Source organism: Homarus americanus, unplaced genomic scaffold, assembly GCF_018991925.1.
Source record: "Homarus americanus isolate GMGI-L3 unplaced genomic scaffold, GMGI_Hamer_2.0 scaffold51859, whole genome shotgun sequence".
Lineage (NCBI taxonomy): Eukaryota > Metazoa > Arthropoda > Malacostraca > Decapoda > Nephropidae > Homarus > Homarus americanus.
The window spans coordinates 13094852-13109781 of NW_024711292.1; the positions used below are offsets into that span (position 1 = coordinate 13094852).

At 41.6% G+C, this 14930-nt stretch overlaps 1 protein-coding gene across 2 annotated transcripts in view; it reads left to right on the forward strand.

Annotated features, from left to right (window-relative positions):
- The first annotated feature begins 1395 nt into the window (after nt 1-1395).
- Nucleotides 1396-14930, forward strand: part of LOC121880154 (G1/S-specific cyclin-E-like) — an 84230-nt gene continuing 70695 nt past the window's right edge. The window contains exon 1 of one of the 2 annotated variants that reach the window (XM_042387290.1): nt 1396-1486. The gene's annotated coding sequence lies outside the window, so the exon portion shown is untranslated. The other variant, XM_042387364.1, reaches the window with a different exon arrangement.

Genomic DNA, 14930 nt, shown 5'->3' on the forward strand with positions numbered 1-14930 from the left:
AGGATAAAAGTAAAAAAAGTAGACCTGACCTAAGAGGTAGGGTCATGGTTGGCCATATCTCATCAACAATGAGAGTACCAAACCCTCATTCTGTACTTTTGTTTCTATCCTCATCACCATTGAGCTTAATACCATGTAAATTTACCCAAACGAATTTAAGTAAAATAAACTTATTAAATCACCTTGAATGAGGAGCCAGAGCATGCCCTTTACCCAGTACTTGCCAAGTGCATAACAGACGTGACCGACCGCCCAGGCGGCTAACGACCCGAACAGTGGCGAAGAGGATAAAAGTAAAAGTTGAGTAGAAAGGTATACGTTACACTTTCTAACTTTTGTAAGGAGAGCCAAGGTATTGGGGACGAGGGTGTGAGGGAGGGAAGGATGGCTAGGTAGGGTAAGAGGGGGGGTTTCGCGCCAAGACACCCTGGGAGACGTGTTTGTACCTCTTCCCCTCACCGCTTCTCTGGGGGCCTTTCCACTGTTATCTTTCGTACCAAACTCAAGTATTCATTTTATCCTCGACTTAAATTGAAAGTAAGTTTGACGTTATCGAACAGAATATGCACTTTTTATTTCAACACTTACCGGTACCGATGTTACACATTTTGACTGCCAACCAGAAAGAGATGTCGGTCGGGATTTACAAGGCCGAGTTTAATTAAAAATAATTTAAATTTCTGTTTTAAATTTATTTACTCTTATGGCTCATCAAATTAACTCGTTTGAAAACGATGTATTTGGTACTGTCAGAGAGTTTTTCCTTATTTCTGGTTATTTCTTATATGATATCCGCCGCTGTTTATCTGCTTTGTATCGATACAGGCGTTCTAGATATTTATGTTATATAATTAATATTTTTAAAAGAATGCGTTTTAATGACAGTAACAAACAGGGTAACAAAACTAATATACGATAACCTATCCCGCCTTTAGGTGACGCGTTACGGAGGAAGGGGTCTTGGAGCGACGATGCCAGCCAGCGCCATGTTTATGTCATATCCGATCAGCTGGTTGAAGAACTCAAGCTTTCATATTTGGCGCGCTTTTACATCATATCAAATAGCCAATCAGAAGGTGGCAACTTTAGTTGAAGTTCCAATTGTTACGAGGGTCATTGTGCTCTGCCTCTCAAAATAACCCTCTATCTTTTACACCACAATGTTGTTTTAAACCCGGTAAGAATACATAAATTACTTTTTTTTTTACAAATTTATTAATATATTTTATGAAGCATTTTAAACTGACTTGAAAGAATAAAATCCAATGTTTACATTCCAGATTCCCTAGTCCTTTTCATAAGAGTTTACATGACAGTTTATAAGAAAAGCACCAATCAGCGCCCGAGTTGTCCAGTGACTCCGCCCAGCTGATTTTGGCGGCTAGCTCCTGAGCCCGCGTAGACTAGAGCTTACACAGCTCGTCTTCCGTGGATCCGTCTCATCCATGGTGCTAGAGCCTTGAGTGTGTGAAGCAATAACATTAAGGTAAACTGGGATTTTATTCTTCTGTCGTGGATATATGATAGAATGCTTTACTATCAAATTGTATATGATACGAATGTATGGATATACTGACCAGAAGCCTCAAATTAAGAAGGTAAGTGGGTGATGCACAGAACATGACTAGCCCGGGATACCAACCTGGGCAGATGGATGTTAGGTAGTTACCATCTAAAATTAAATGTAAAATTAGAGAGTTGTGTGTTTTTTAACATCGTTATGCATGAAGTAGCACTTGTTTTTTCAAGAATTACCGTCGGACTGTAATTGATAAGGAACAAATACAAGCGAAACCCACTTCATTGTGGGGTGCCCTTCATCATCCAACCCGTAACCCACAAAGGATAATTTGCTTGGTTTTACAAACTTAAATCTCAATTACACGTAGATATTTGTCCAGTTCTTCTTATTAGACTGAAGCTTATAGTGTTAAGTATATTTAGAAGTGACTAATGAGGTAGATTCGTGAAAGTGAATGTGGATGGGAGTCAAGAGACATAGGTGGGGGGTCTGGCGGGTTGGCGGGCAAACTTGCCACCCTGTCCTGAAGCTCCAGGATTCTGCATATTTCTCCCATGGCTTAAACTTTCAGTAAACTTGGGGAAGATATTTGATTTGTAGAAATGTATTTGAAACCACGATGGATGTAACGTTTAAATAAAAGAAGACATTGAAATAATGCAAACTATTGTAATCATCACTTGATGCCCGCTGCAGGAAGCGAGTACAGTATCCTCAAATGGTGTTTTTAAATATCAGTAATAATGACTGACAAGCTACAGCAATAACGCTTGATATGTGTTTATGATTAGGTCTCTCGTCGGGTAATGGTATATTGACTTATCTTATGAAGGTCATGTTTAACTAATTATGCTTTCGTCATTTAGATAAAACTAATCAAGACTTCATACTTAGAGCCCATCTTTTGAAATTAAACTTGTTGTGTGTAAACAGATTAGAAAATACATTTGTAATCCATTTGTGAGCCAGCTTTAGACTACTGACAAAGCTTGAGGTTGAAATTCTCAGAAAAGTTAAGCCTCTTAAAGTAGCAAATTTTCACATGCATATTGTAACTTCCTTACTTTATGGACATTTAATGATTGCATTAAGGGTCGCCATTGTACATCTTAATTCGGTATTTATATGGGTTCTTCACATAAAGCTTGTTTTAATGCACATATACTGGGGGAGCATGGCAAATAGGAATGAACTCAAAAACATGATTTAAGCATCTGGTCTTATGTTAATGAAGATTTGTTTGGTTTGTTTGGACATGTCCCCCACAAGGCACCATTCCATCTAGGACCTGAATTTGTTTTACTTTGTCATGGTGTGAGGGCTCGAATGAACCACTTTCAAATACCTGGGATGGGTATAAAGTTCCAATGTTGTAACCTCAAATGAGGAGCTAGAAAATGAATCATTGTTAGACTCAAATTCCACAGATCATGGGCTGGTCCTTTATCAGAGTGAGATATGAGTGGCCTCTACACCCCATAGTTCACTGTAAATATTAGCCTTGTCAAGTATTACCCCTTGTACTCACCCCTGAAGATGTGAATTTCACTAAAGTGCTTGGGAACATCATGTTTTCTTGTTTGCTTGTGGTTATCAGCATATATATATATATATATATATATATATATATATATATATATATATATATATATATATATATATATATATATGTGTGTATGGATGGATGGATGGATGGATATATATATATATATATATATATATATATATATATATATATATATATATATATATATATATATATATATATATATATATATTATATATATCCCACTAGTTGGGAATCAAACATAGGGTATATTACTGGGTTACTATTACAGTGAAACCTCTATTTAATGGACTATGTGGAAATGAAAGTCCATTATATCAAGAGCTTGTTAGATGTGAAACCCCCATCTAATGAACCATATAGAGATGAAAGTCCGTTACTGTATGTCGAGTGTCTGTTACATATGAAATCCGCATCTTACGGATTATATGGAGATAGAAGTCCGATATATGGAAGCTTCACTGTACTTCGAAATTTGTTTTACTATACAGTATTACTATGATTATTACTTAAGTTGTCATCTATTACTATTACAGTACAGTAATCTTGTGTTTTTTGCGGGAATTATGCTCCTGAAACCCCCGCGAAAAGCCAAAACCGCGAATTCTCTATTAGGAATCACTGTACCTGTGGCCCCAAAGAGCTCAGGTAGGTCATGCACTTAACCACGCCATGCTCTCCACTCACGGCCCAGTGGTCACACTGATCACTGATGCACTGTACCAGCATTTACTAACATCATTATTTGAAACTAATCACATTGTAGTACAGGTGCTCCCCAACTTACGACGAGGTTAGGGACCCAAATCCAGGTCGTAAGTTGGAATGGTCGTAAGTCCGACATAGGTTTAAAAAAAAACTCATAAAATCTACAATGAAATACAGTACAGTAAAAGTAATAAATAATGAGGAATGGATACAGTGTGACTGAGCACTTATCTTTAATGTAGTCAGCTGAATGCACACGGGGCCCCCATAATTTTCTATTTACAGGTATACATGGAGACTATATTAATTGGATGAAGCAGAGGAGGAGACAGGGCTGGGTGGGTCATCAATGTCGCTTTCTTCAGACAGGTTTATGTACTGTGGAAACTTGAAGGTATTGGATCATCTTGAGGGAGTGAAGAGGCAGCACTGGTGGGTGTGAGGAGACAGCACTGGGGGACTTCTTAAAATGTCCAATTTAGACTGCACAGTTTGCTTTTTCTTTACATTGTAAATTTCTCTGTAGCAAGCAAGTGCATCTTGGATCATTCTGTCAACTTTGGCATAATGCTCATAATTTTGATCCATGCCATCAAACATTTGCATTCCTTTATTAATTGTAGCAAATGCTTCTGCCATTTGCTTCACTGAAAACTTTTTGGGGGGTGCAGGTCCTTCTTCTACATTTAGACTGGCTTCTTCCTCTGCATCTTTGTGTGCTTCCAGTTCGATGAGATCTTCGTTACTGAGCTCTTCTGCTACACTTTCAACCAACTGTTCAACATCTTCGATATCAATTTCTAACTGAAGCTGTTTACCTAACTCCACTAACTTGTTACTAATATCCGAAATGACTTAATTTTCATTAAATCCTCTAAAACTGTTCACATATCTTTTCAGGATTTTCTTCCATATTCCATTCATGCAATGTTTTGTAACCTGATCCCATGCTGCACTAATGTTCTTTATACATGACAAAATGTTGTACTCCTTCCAAAACTCTCTGAACGTTTTCTCACCTTCAGTAGCAGCAACAGCCTGAGCGAAGGTCGTACGTAAATAATACGCTTTAAAGGCAGCATTAGCACCTTGATCCATGGGTTGGATGACAGAGGTAGTGTTAGGTGGAATGTACACTCCCTTAACATCAGGGTGCATGTCGTCCAGGTGTGGTGGGTGTCCCGGAGCATTATCCAAAATCAGCAAAATCTTGAATGGAATCCGTTGTTACAGACAATACTCCTTGGCTCGAGGAATGAAACAATTCATGAACCAATCTTCAAACAGTACAATGGTCGTCCAGGCTTTCTTGTTACTGCGATAAAACACTGGCAGTGTGTGCTTGCTGACATGTTTAAAAGCCCTGGGGTTCTCTGAATGATAGATCATGAAGGGCTTTAGCTTGAAACCAGCAACATTACCCCCAACAGAAGTGTAATTCTGTCCTTGAATGCCTTGAATCCTGGCATTGTTTTCGCCTCTTTGTGGATGTATTGTAGGGGTATGTGATATTGGCTCACACTCAGGATGGGATGGAGAAAGGAAACTCACAATGTGCTCACTGTATACATATTGTATTGGATGTACAATGCAGCTTGTTGCTGGGTAGGTAGCATGGTAATAAGCATTGAGTAGAGAGAGCTGGGTGGTGAGGGTGCCCAGAGTGAGGGCACGCGGCTTGAGGGACGCCAAGGTCGCTGGCGGAAGCGGCAGACGCATGGCTGGTGCGGAGGAGGGGGTGTTGCTTGCTGGTGGCACTGGGTAGAAAAGAGAGGGTGGTCACAGCAGTGTCAGGCCTTATAAGGCAGGGGTAGGCGTGGGTAGATAGTTGACCCCCGCTCCGTGGGTGGCGCTGGAGGCGTAGGCTGGGGAATTCGAGAAGGTTCGGTGCTTGTAGGGGAGGAATCCACTACAATACTCCCCTTCCCCTCTGGGTGTGGCGGGAGGCTGGAGGTTGGCAGAGTTGCGTGCCACATGTGAGGCAGAACGGGTGGTGCATGCCACATGTGGGACATAACGGTGAGGGCGTGGATGTGCCAGCCGCTAGGAGGGGGGCAACTCTGTCTAGACACCCTAGATCTGTGGGAGAAAAGAGGGAGAAGGAGGGTTGTGGAGGCGATGAATGTTGTGCTTCCCTCGCGACAGGTACAGAGTCCTCAGATGTGCCTGCTGGGGTGTGTGGGCCTGGGTCAGGAGCAGGGGCTGCATTAGGAAGAGTGTCCATGACAGCAGCAGGGTGCATGACAGCAGCAGGGTGCAGGACAGTAGCAGGGGATACCTGAGGGAGAAAAGAGGGGTGTGTGGGTCTGCGTCAGGAGCAGGGGCCGTGTCAGGAGGAGCGGCAGGGGGTACTGCAGGGCCGGGGGCGGCGTCTGAGGCAAGAAGGGTGTGTTGGGGTCGGTAGGACGTGGTGCTTGGGGCAGGAAGAGGGGCTGGTGTCTGCTTAGAGTAGCAGAGCTGCTCTAGGGTGTCTAACCTGTGGTGTAGAGACAGTAGATGTAGAGCCGATGAGAGCTGCTTCTGTGTGGATAAGCCAGTCTTCCATGTTGCTTGAAGACTGGGAGAGTGATCAGTTTCCCCTCCATCTTGTGTGAGTGCGAATCTCCGGGGGGTCACCATTTGTAGGGGTATGGGATATGGGTTCACACTCAGGATGGGATGGAGAAAGGAAACTCACAATGTGCTCATTGTATACATATTGCATTGGATGTACAATGCAGCTTGTTGCTGGGTAGGTAGCATGGTAATAAGCATTGAGTAGAGAGAGCTGGGTGGTGAGGGTGCCCAGAGTGAGGGCCCGCGGCTTGAGGGACGCCAAGGTCGCTGGCAGGAGCGGCAGCCACACGGCTGGTGCGGAGGAGGGGGTGTTGCCTGCTGGTGGCACTGGGTAGAAAAGAGAGGGTGGTCACAGCGGTGTCAGGCCTTATAAGGCGGGGGTAGGCGTGGGTAGATAGTTGACCCCCGCTCCGTGGGCGGCGCTGGAGGCGTAGGCTGGGGAATTCGAGAAGGTTCGGTGCTTGTAGGGGAGGAATCCACTACAGTATGTCCGCTCATGCATGCGCTTCCACAATAATCCAGTCTTATCCACATTGAATACAGTGGTCCCTCGGTTAACGAGCGCCTCGGTTAACGAGATTTCGGTTAACGATTTACCTTCCATAAGATTCTTAACTTCGGTTAACGAGCAATCCCTCGATGAACGAGTTTTTTACGAGCCGACTTCAACATGTTTTTGCTTGCATTTGGCGGTCCACCAGCTGTAGTATTCGTCCGCCAATACAGTAATCGGTTTTAGGGCTTAAATTCCTTACTATTTTAGTAAATATCAAGAAGTTTATACTATTCAATAATTTTAAAAGTTTAATATTAACTTTTTTAGTCATTTTAACAATTATTGAACATAATTGAAGGTAAAGAAACTAGTTTCTGGCGTGCCATCCAGCCTGTTAACACACCAGACAGTCGTTAGTCTCTCTCTGTTCTCACTGGAGGTATCATCTTGCTTGAGACTCTCTTCAACTAAATGCTTTTTTTCTGTGTTTCCAAGCAAATTATTGGTCATTTTGAAATATATTTTACATATTGACAATATATAATGCAGTGCAGTGTTGATTTAAAGAAAATAATCTTGAATTACACCAAGAGAACTAAAATTTTATGGGTGAAATGGTGTCATGGGGTGACTTCTCTTCCACCCCAATGCCTTCTCTTCTTCCTTCTCCTCCAGCCCCATTCTAATTCCCATCATCATCATCATCCAGGAGCCTTCTACATACACACCTCAAAGTAAGTGTACTTTTCTACCTTTTTTGTTGAATTTAGGCAATTTTCGGTGAGCTGGAACCAATTACCCAAAAACCCATTGACAATGGTTTCGGTTAACGAGCAACCTGCTGGAACGAAATGTGCTCGTTAACCGAGGGACCACTGTATTTGCTCAGGCAAATAATTCCCTTCCACAATCACATCATCTAACTCCTCCTTAAAAGCTTCGGCAGCACCAACATCAGCACTTGCTGCCTCTCCACTCACCTTAGCATTGTGTAAACTAGCGTTTTTTAAATCTATTAAACCACCCATGACTTGCTGTAAAGGTTTGCTCACATTCATCTCCTGCCTGCTCCTTCAGGCTTTGGAACAGTCTTCTTGCTTTAGCCTGTAAGGTTAGAAGGCTTAAGGGTACACGTTTCTGTATTGGTCTTCTATCCATATCACCAATAATTTTTCCATATCGTGAATAGGACCTTGTCTTCTCTTTGATATTATAGATCCCTTTATAAGTGTTGTTCCTTTCACTACATCATGAATACGTTCCTTGTCCTTCAGAATAGTGGATATGGTCGAGTGCGAGAAACCTAGGTCGCGTGAGATTGTTGCTACAGTTTTCCATTCTCATATTGCATTATTATCTTCATTTTCATCTCAAAAGTAATTGCCTGTCTCCTTTTCTTCGGAGCGCCACCAGCACTCTCACTTGTACGCTTTCCAGTCATTATAAAGTCAATTAAATATGATAATAACGTAAATACACAGCGTGATCAGTATAGGATACAATAGCCAAACACCAACTAAGCTCTGTACTGAGTGAGTGTAACCACGCGGTGACCCAAGCCAGCCACGCTCTCGCTCAGGACGGAAACGTATCGGTATAGAAAATGCGCTCGTCGTTTGAAAAAAAATTTTGGTCACGACTGTAGCGGTCGTATGTGCGGACAGTCATACAGTCAGAGCAGGTCGTAAGTGCGGATTGACGTAAGTTGAGTCAGTCGTAAGTCGGGGACTACCTGTATAATAACGGAAAAACTTAAACACAGTTATGTACAAAAATGTTTTATTTACAAGTAAATAAAAACTTATATTTTGCTGAGGTCGGCAACACCCGCATTGCCAGCCTCTCCCTGCTGTCCCGGTGTCTGCCCACCCTCGCGCATTCACGCCAGCCAGCCAGTCCTCTTCCACCCACATTCCTCCACTTGAAGACTTATATTCTGACAAATGACACAAATGAATTGTCAGTCTTCACCACATCTCGAGCCATAGCTCATACCACCTCTGAGCTTGTTCAATAAAACTGTTTTTTTCCATTAAGGTCATCACTATTCTTGATCTCTTGGTCACTTTAGAGTCTTTGCTAGTAATATTTGCCTTTGATGAGGCTGGCTTACGTCCCGGAGCCATGTGGAATGCACGTGGGATGACAAACAGAAGAGGTAATCACAGTAGCGTTCACAGTACGGTAGGCACGTGTGGACTGAGGCTTCTCGGACCAGTGGGTGTCTGAGGCGGGAAAGGGTGGTGCCTGTTTGCCACACCACACGGGAATATTGAAAATGGCACAAAATTAAAATTTTTGTTTTTAAAGGACATTTCATATATACATACAGGTATATAATTTTTTATTAAAAAATTGCGAATGGTCAAAACCGCGAAAAACACAGGATTACTGTAGTGTACTTGCATACAGCATTTTTACTTTTACCATCGGTGTTAAGAACGTTTCTGTTATGCACTGTTGAAAAAGTACTAGGCATGCATTGGCTCCTGAATGTATCTGAACCTGCTCCAGTGTTGGTCAAGTCTGGTCTTGAAAGAGCTCACACTCAGTGCTGCCACAACACACACTGGCAGATTGTTCCAAGAGTTCACAACTCCCACTCCGAAAGAATTTGCCCTCACCGTTTTCTGGACTTGCGGCTTCTTCGGCCTTGAGCTGTGACCCCTTGTGGGGCGAGCATCCGCCAGCTCCAGGTATGGACACTTGACTGAGTAGTGCCCTTTGAGATGTTTATACACCTCAATAAGGTCGCCCCTTGCCCGTCTGTTGTATAAGCTAGGCATTTGCAGGCGCTCTAAACTTTGGATAACTGAGGTGCCGAAGTGCTGGCACCAGTCTGGTGGTCCTCCTTTGGACATTTTCAATCAACTGACAGTCTCTAGTATATCTCGGGGGACCAGACGGGGTGACAGTACTCCAGGCGGGGAAGCACCTCACTCTTGAAGATTGTTGCGAGGGTTTAGACTGTCTAGATATCTGAACTACCTAATACAGTAGTTTAGTTGCTTGATTCTCCTTCTCACAATGGTCCAAGAACTTTAGTTCATTGTCAGCATACACACCCAAGTCCTTTTCACATTCGGTTTCTTTTAATGCAGTTTCTTTGTCCATTTGGTACATGTGATATGCCTCCATACTGTTGGTACGACCCAGGTGCATCCCCTTGTACATCATGACATGAATCTTAGCAGCCATTTCTTTGACCACTCTTGAAGTTCACAGAGGTCTGTCTGTAGCTCTTCAGTCTGTTTGATTCTTAGTTTCCCTGAATAACCTGGCATCGTCCACAAACATTTGTATGGAGGAGTGTATAGCTTCTGGCTTGTCATTTATGAAATAAACAGACGACAATGGACCCAATACACTGCCCTGTGGTACCTCTCTTGTCACTGGTACACATGATTATTTCGTACCATTAATCACCACATACTGCTTGCGATCATGAAGAAAGTTTCTGATCCACGCTAGGGCACCTCCCCGAATCCCGTACCCTTCCAGTTTAATGGACGAGTTGACGGTCGGAATTTTTTCATAAGATGGCAGGTGAATGGGTAAAGAAAACGCTTAAATTCACTATGGTAATGATATCTTTAAATAAATTGGGCCAAAAAGCGTAAAAAAATAAGGGTTAAAGTTGCTAAAAGGTCACTTGCCTGCGAAAAGCTCTGTGATTGGTTGTGACGTCACTGGTTGGGGTGAACTTCCCAGATGGAGGCAGCCAGGTGTAGTTGTCGAACCTTCTAGGCTGTAAATATATATTATTAGATAATTAATTGTGCTTATCCATGCAACACAGTAATACTCTTTTAAATACAGTATATAAATATTACTATGCACATAAACTAATTCAATGGATATTAGCTGCCCATAAAACAAATTTAATAGTATAAACAATCCAAACAATATTGCTATTATTTTGGTTTTGGTCATCTGAGGATCCTTAAGATTCTAACTATGGGATAAAGTACTTTAAACAATAAGACATTATGTCTACAGGATTTTTGTTGCAAAACATTTTTCAATCGCACAAGAAAATACAGATCATAGGTTAGGGTATGATGAGTTTTTAGGTTAGCTTAACATACATCGGTAAGGGGGGGGGTAATAACTAAAAACTAGTGATTTCTGATAGAATTGAAGGGTATAAATCGTTCATAACACATCGCAAACCACCAGAAAGAAACATCATCTGCCTGTCTAAGTACAGGGATGACCAAAACTTAAAATTTACCCAATATAGCCTATCTCGAATCTAAACATAAAAATACTTATGGTAGTTAAAGTAAAATTTTACCCATTAATTACTATAAATGATATATCCCAGTGGTTCATTAGTGAATCATCAAAACAATAACAGCACTATGTTGTCATGTTTAGCTAGCATCAGGCATCAAAACAAAGTCCAGACAATGTCATCACTTCTAAATTTACCCGTATCTCCATCTAGTACTGATATACTCTGTAACTGCACTGAGAAACAAGAGAGTCTATCTGGTAAGAGTACATGACAGCTGAGCTGGTGTGAACATGGGAGTTTTTATGTCCAAAAGAACGCAAGAATGGAGGAAACTGCAGCGGACCAATTGGCCCATACTGGGCAGTTCCATTTACACCCAACCCCTATCGCTCATATATTCATGCAACCTATGTTTGAAGCTGCTCTTCACGGCACATTTCTTCACTTACGAAATGTCCATTACTTGGACCATCCTTTCTACTACCTCCGACTACAGTGATGAGTTTGAAACTAATGACGTCATTGCAAATGGCTTTCCTGTTTCTAGAGAATAAACTTGTCTCTACTATTATAGCAGGACTTTAAACCTTTAAAACAAATTATTATACCGTATCACTCTACGAACTTGTTTACCTAGAACCGTCAACGCGTCCATTCTCAGCCTTTCATTGGGTATGGTGTCAAAAGCCTTGGCATAAACTAAGTATATATTATCGATCTTGCTGCCCTGTTCCAGAATTTGTGTCCAAACATCCAGGACCTTGAGTAATTTTGTTAAGCATAAAACCGTGATGGCAGTCCTTTACAAGCTTGGTTCGTAGTAGATGTTCCATCATGGCATCTCTGTTAATGCTCTCTAGTACTGTACTTTACACACCATGCTGGTCGGGCTCAGTGATCTATAATTATGTGTGGAATGATGATCACCCTTCTTGAATATAGGACTTACATAAGCCATTTTCCAATCACTGGGGACCTTTTGCTCATCCAGGCATTTACAGAACAGGATCTTTAGGGGCTCTGCAAGCTCATTGCTCAACTCTCTTAGCACTCTGGGATGCATCTTGTCAGGGCATGGACTCTTATGAACCTTTAGCTTTGACATTTTATTTCTTATAACTTCTTCTGTGAACACAGTGTGGGTCAGCGTTGTGTCAAACCGTCTATCTTCAAATGCAGGAAAATTTTTCTCATCCTCCCCTGTGAACACCAAGGAAAGGAATCTGTTCAACGCCTCTGCCTTGTCTTAGTCAGAATCTGCATAACTACCATCTTCAAGCTTCAGACCCGATACAGTACCCCTATGGGTTTGACTTGACCTCGGTTGCAATCCACCCCTGGAACTCTTTTTCAGCCATTCTACTCTCTGACTTTGCTTGGTTCCTGGATCTGGCATACATCCTCCTGTCTTGTTCATTATTTCTCCTAACCCACGTCTCAAATTTCTGATTTTTTTCTAAACTGTCGCCAGCTGCATGGTTCATGTTTAACGGTGTATGGTCAACACAGCCAGTCACCACACTTGGAGCCTGGAGTTGTAGGAGCTATGGTTGCCAGATGGTATTTTTCTTGCATAACCATCAGTATGTTCTATTTTATCTACATTTTGCAGTACAGTAATATATTATTGTGAATAATGAAATAATACTGATATGCATGGATTTTTGGTGTGTAACAAGCAAGCTTGTTATGGTTGGTTTTTGTTATTTCCTTGTCAAAGCAAACTGTTGAATGACATCAGCAATTCAGTAATTTTTAGAAATTTTTTGACAACTAAGAGTTGAAGTGTGTCTGTAATAGAAAAAGTAATAGGCTATCTATTACTTCGCCTTCTATTACCATTATTGCACAGCCATTTTTATTTTCGGGGATTAGCCCACCCGGTCACAGGTCACTGACCCATATCGGGGCCTGGAGGGCGAAAGTGTAATAATGATAATGATAATAGTTCATAGTAAATAAAACTTATAATAAAAAATACAAAAATGAAAAAAAATAAAAAGTTAGAAACAATATACTGTACAGTATGTGTGTTGTGTTGTCAATAGTACGAGAACCAAATGAAACCCTGCAATTGTGTGTAAATGAGGCAGAAAGACAGATCAGCAAACTGGGACTTGGTCACAATTTTTGTGATGCCATATGGCACCAGGGTCTACCATTGCTAATACTATTACCCTGTAATAGTTTATTAGTCTGCCCTGGACCTCTGTGTGTGAACTGGGATCGCTACCACAGCACCATAAAGACAACGAGAGCAATCCTAGGCTTTGTTTTATTTCACAGAAAGCCTGTTCATTTATCCTATTTTGAAGCAATGTGAATCTACCAGGGATTGCCCAGGCCAACTGCTGGGGCCTCAATTGACGTCACCGTGGATGCTGGAGGATCGGCTTTTCACACTTCATTTTTCCAACATTCGCGGCCTGAGAGCCAATTTTTCTTCTTTGGAGCACCACCTACAATATTTACCTCTTCTGACCTCTTACTACTATCTGAACTTCAATTGTCCAAAACAGCCTCACCCAAACCTTTTCAAGTTTCCAACTACACCTTTTTACCTCTTTCCGTTCTAAGGGAGGTGTATGGGCCTACTGCAACACATTCACACCTATAGCTCGACTCACGGATCGTGAATCTTCCCTATATGATGTCATCTGACTCAGAATATCACTACCTACTGTGACTATTTTTCTTTGTTTCCTGTACTGTTCTCCTAACTCTACCAACTATTTCAAACTCTTTGACTATCTCACTTCTTGCCATGAGTCGTTGCTATCCACACACCCCAACACCGAGATCCTCTACCTTGGGGATTTCAATGTACATCACAGAGAGTGGCTTGGCTCTGCAAAGGATGACTCGGGTGGAGCTAAGGCACTCTCTTTTTCCTTACTTAATGATCTGGAACAAATACTTAAACACCTTACACGTGTTCCTGATCGACACAATCAACTTGGTAACATTCTTGATCTTTGCTTTACCTCTAACCCCTCACATAATCCCTTAAGCCCTGGGTTAGGGTGCTGCTGGCAGTACTCCCACCCCCCCTTCCCCCCTCATGCAGGGGTAAATCGAGAAAAATACAGTGACCCCTCGGTTAACGAAATCAATCCGTTCCAGAAGGTCGTTCGTTAACCGAAACCATTGTTTCAATGGGTTTTTGGGTAATTGGTTCCAGCTCACCGAAAATTTCCTAAATTCAACAAAAATGGTAGAAAAGTTCACTTACTTTGAGGTGTGTATGTAGAAGGCTCCTGGATGATGATGATGATGATGATGGGAATTACAATGGGGGTGGAGGAGAAGGAAGAAGAGAAGGCATTGGGGTGGAAGAGAAGTCACCCCATGGCACCATTTCACCCATAAAATTTTAGTTCTCTTGGTGTATTTCAAGATTATTTTCTTTAAATCAACACTGTACTGCATTATATATTGTCAATATGTAAAATATATTTCAAAATGACCAATAATTTGCTTGGAAACACAGAAAAAAAGCGTTTAGTTGAAGAGAGTCTCAAGCAAGATGTTACCTCCACTGAAAACAGAGAGACTAACGCCTGTTTGCTGTGTTAAGAGGCTGGATGCTGCGCTTTAAACTAGTCACTTTACCTTCAATTATGTTCAGTAATTGTTAAAATGACTAAAATGTTGAATATTAAACTTTTAAAATTATTGGATAGTATAAACTTCTTGATATTTACTAAAATAGTAAGGAATTTAAGCCCTAGAACCGATTAATGTATTGGTGGACTGATACTAAAGCTGGTTGCCCGGCCAGTGCAAGCGAAAACATGTTGAGGTCGGTTCGTAAGAAATTCGTTAACCGAATTTTTGTTCG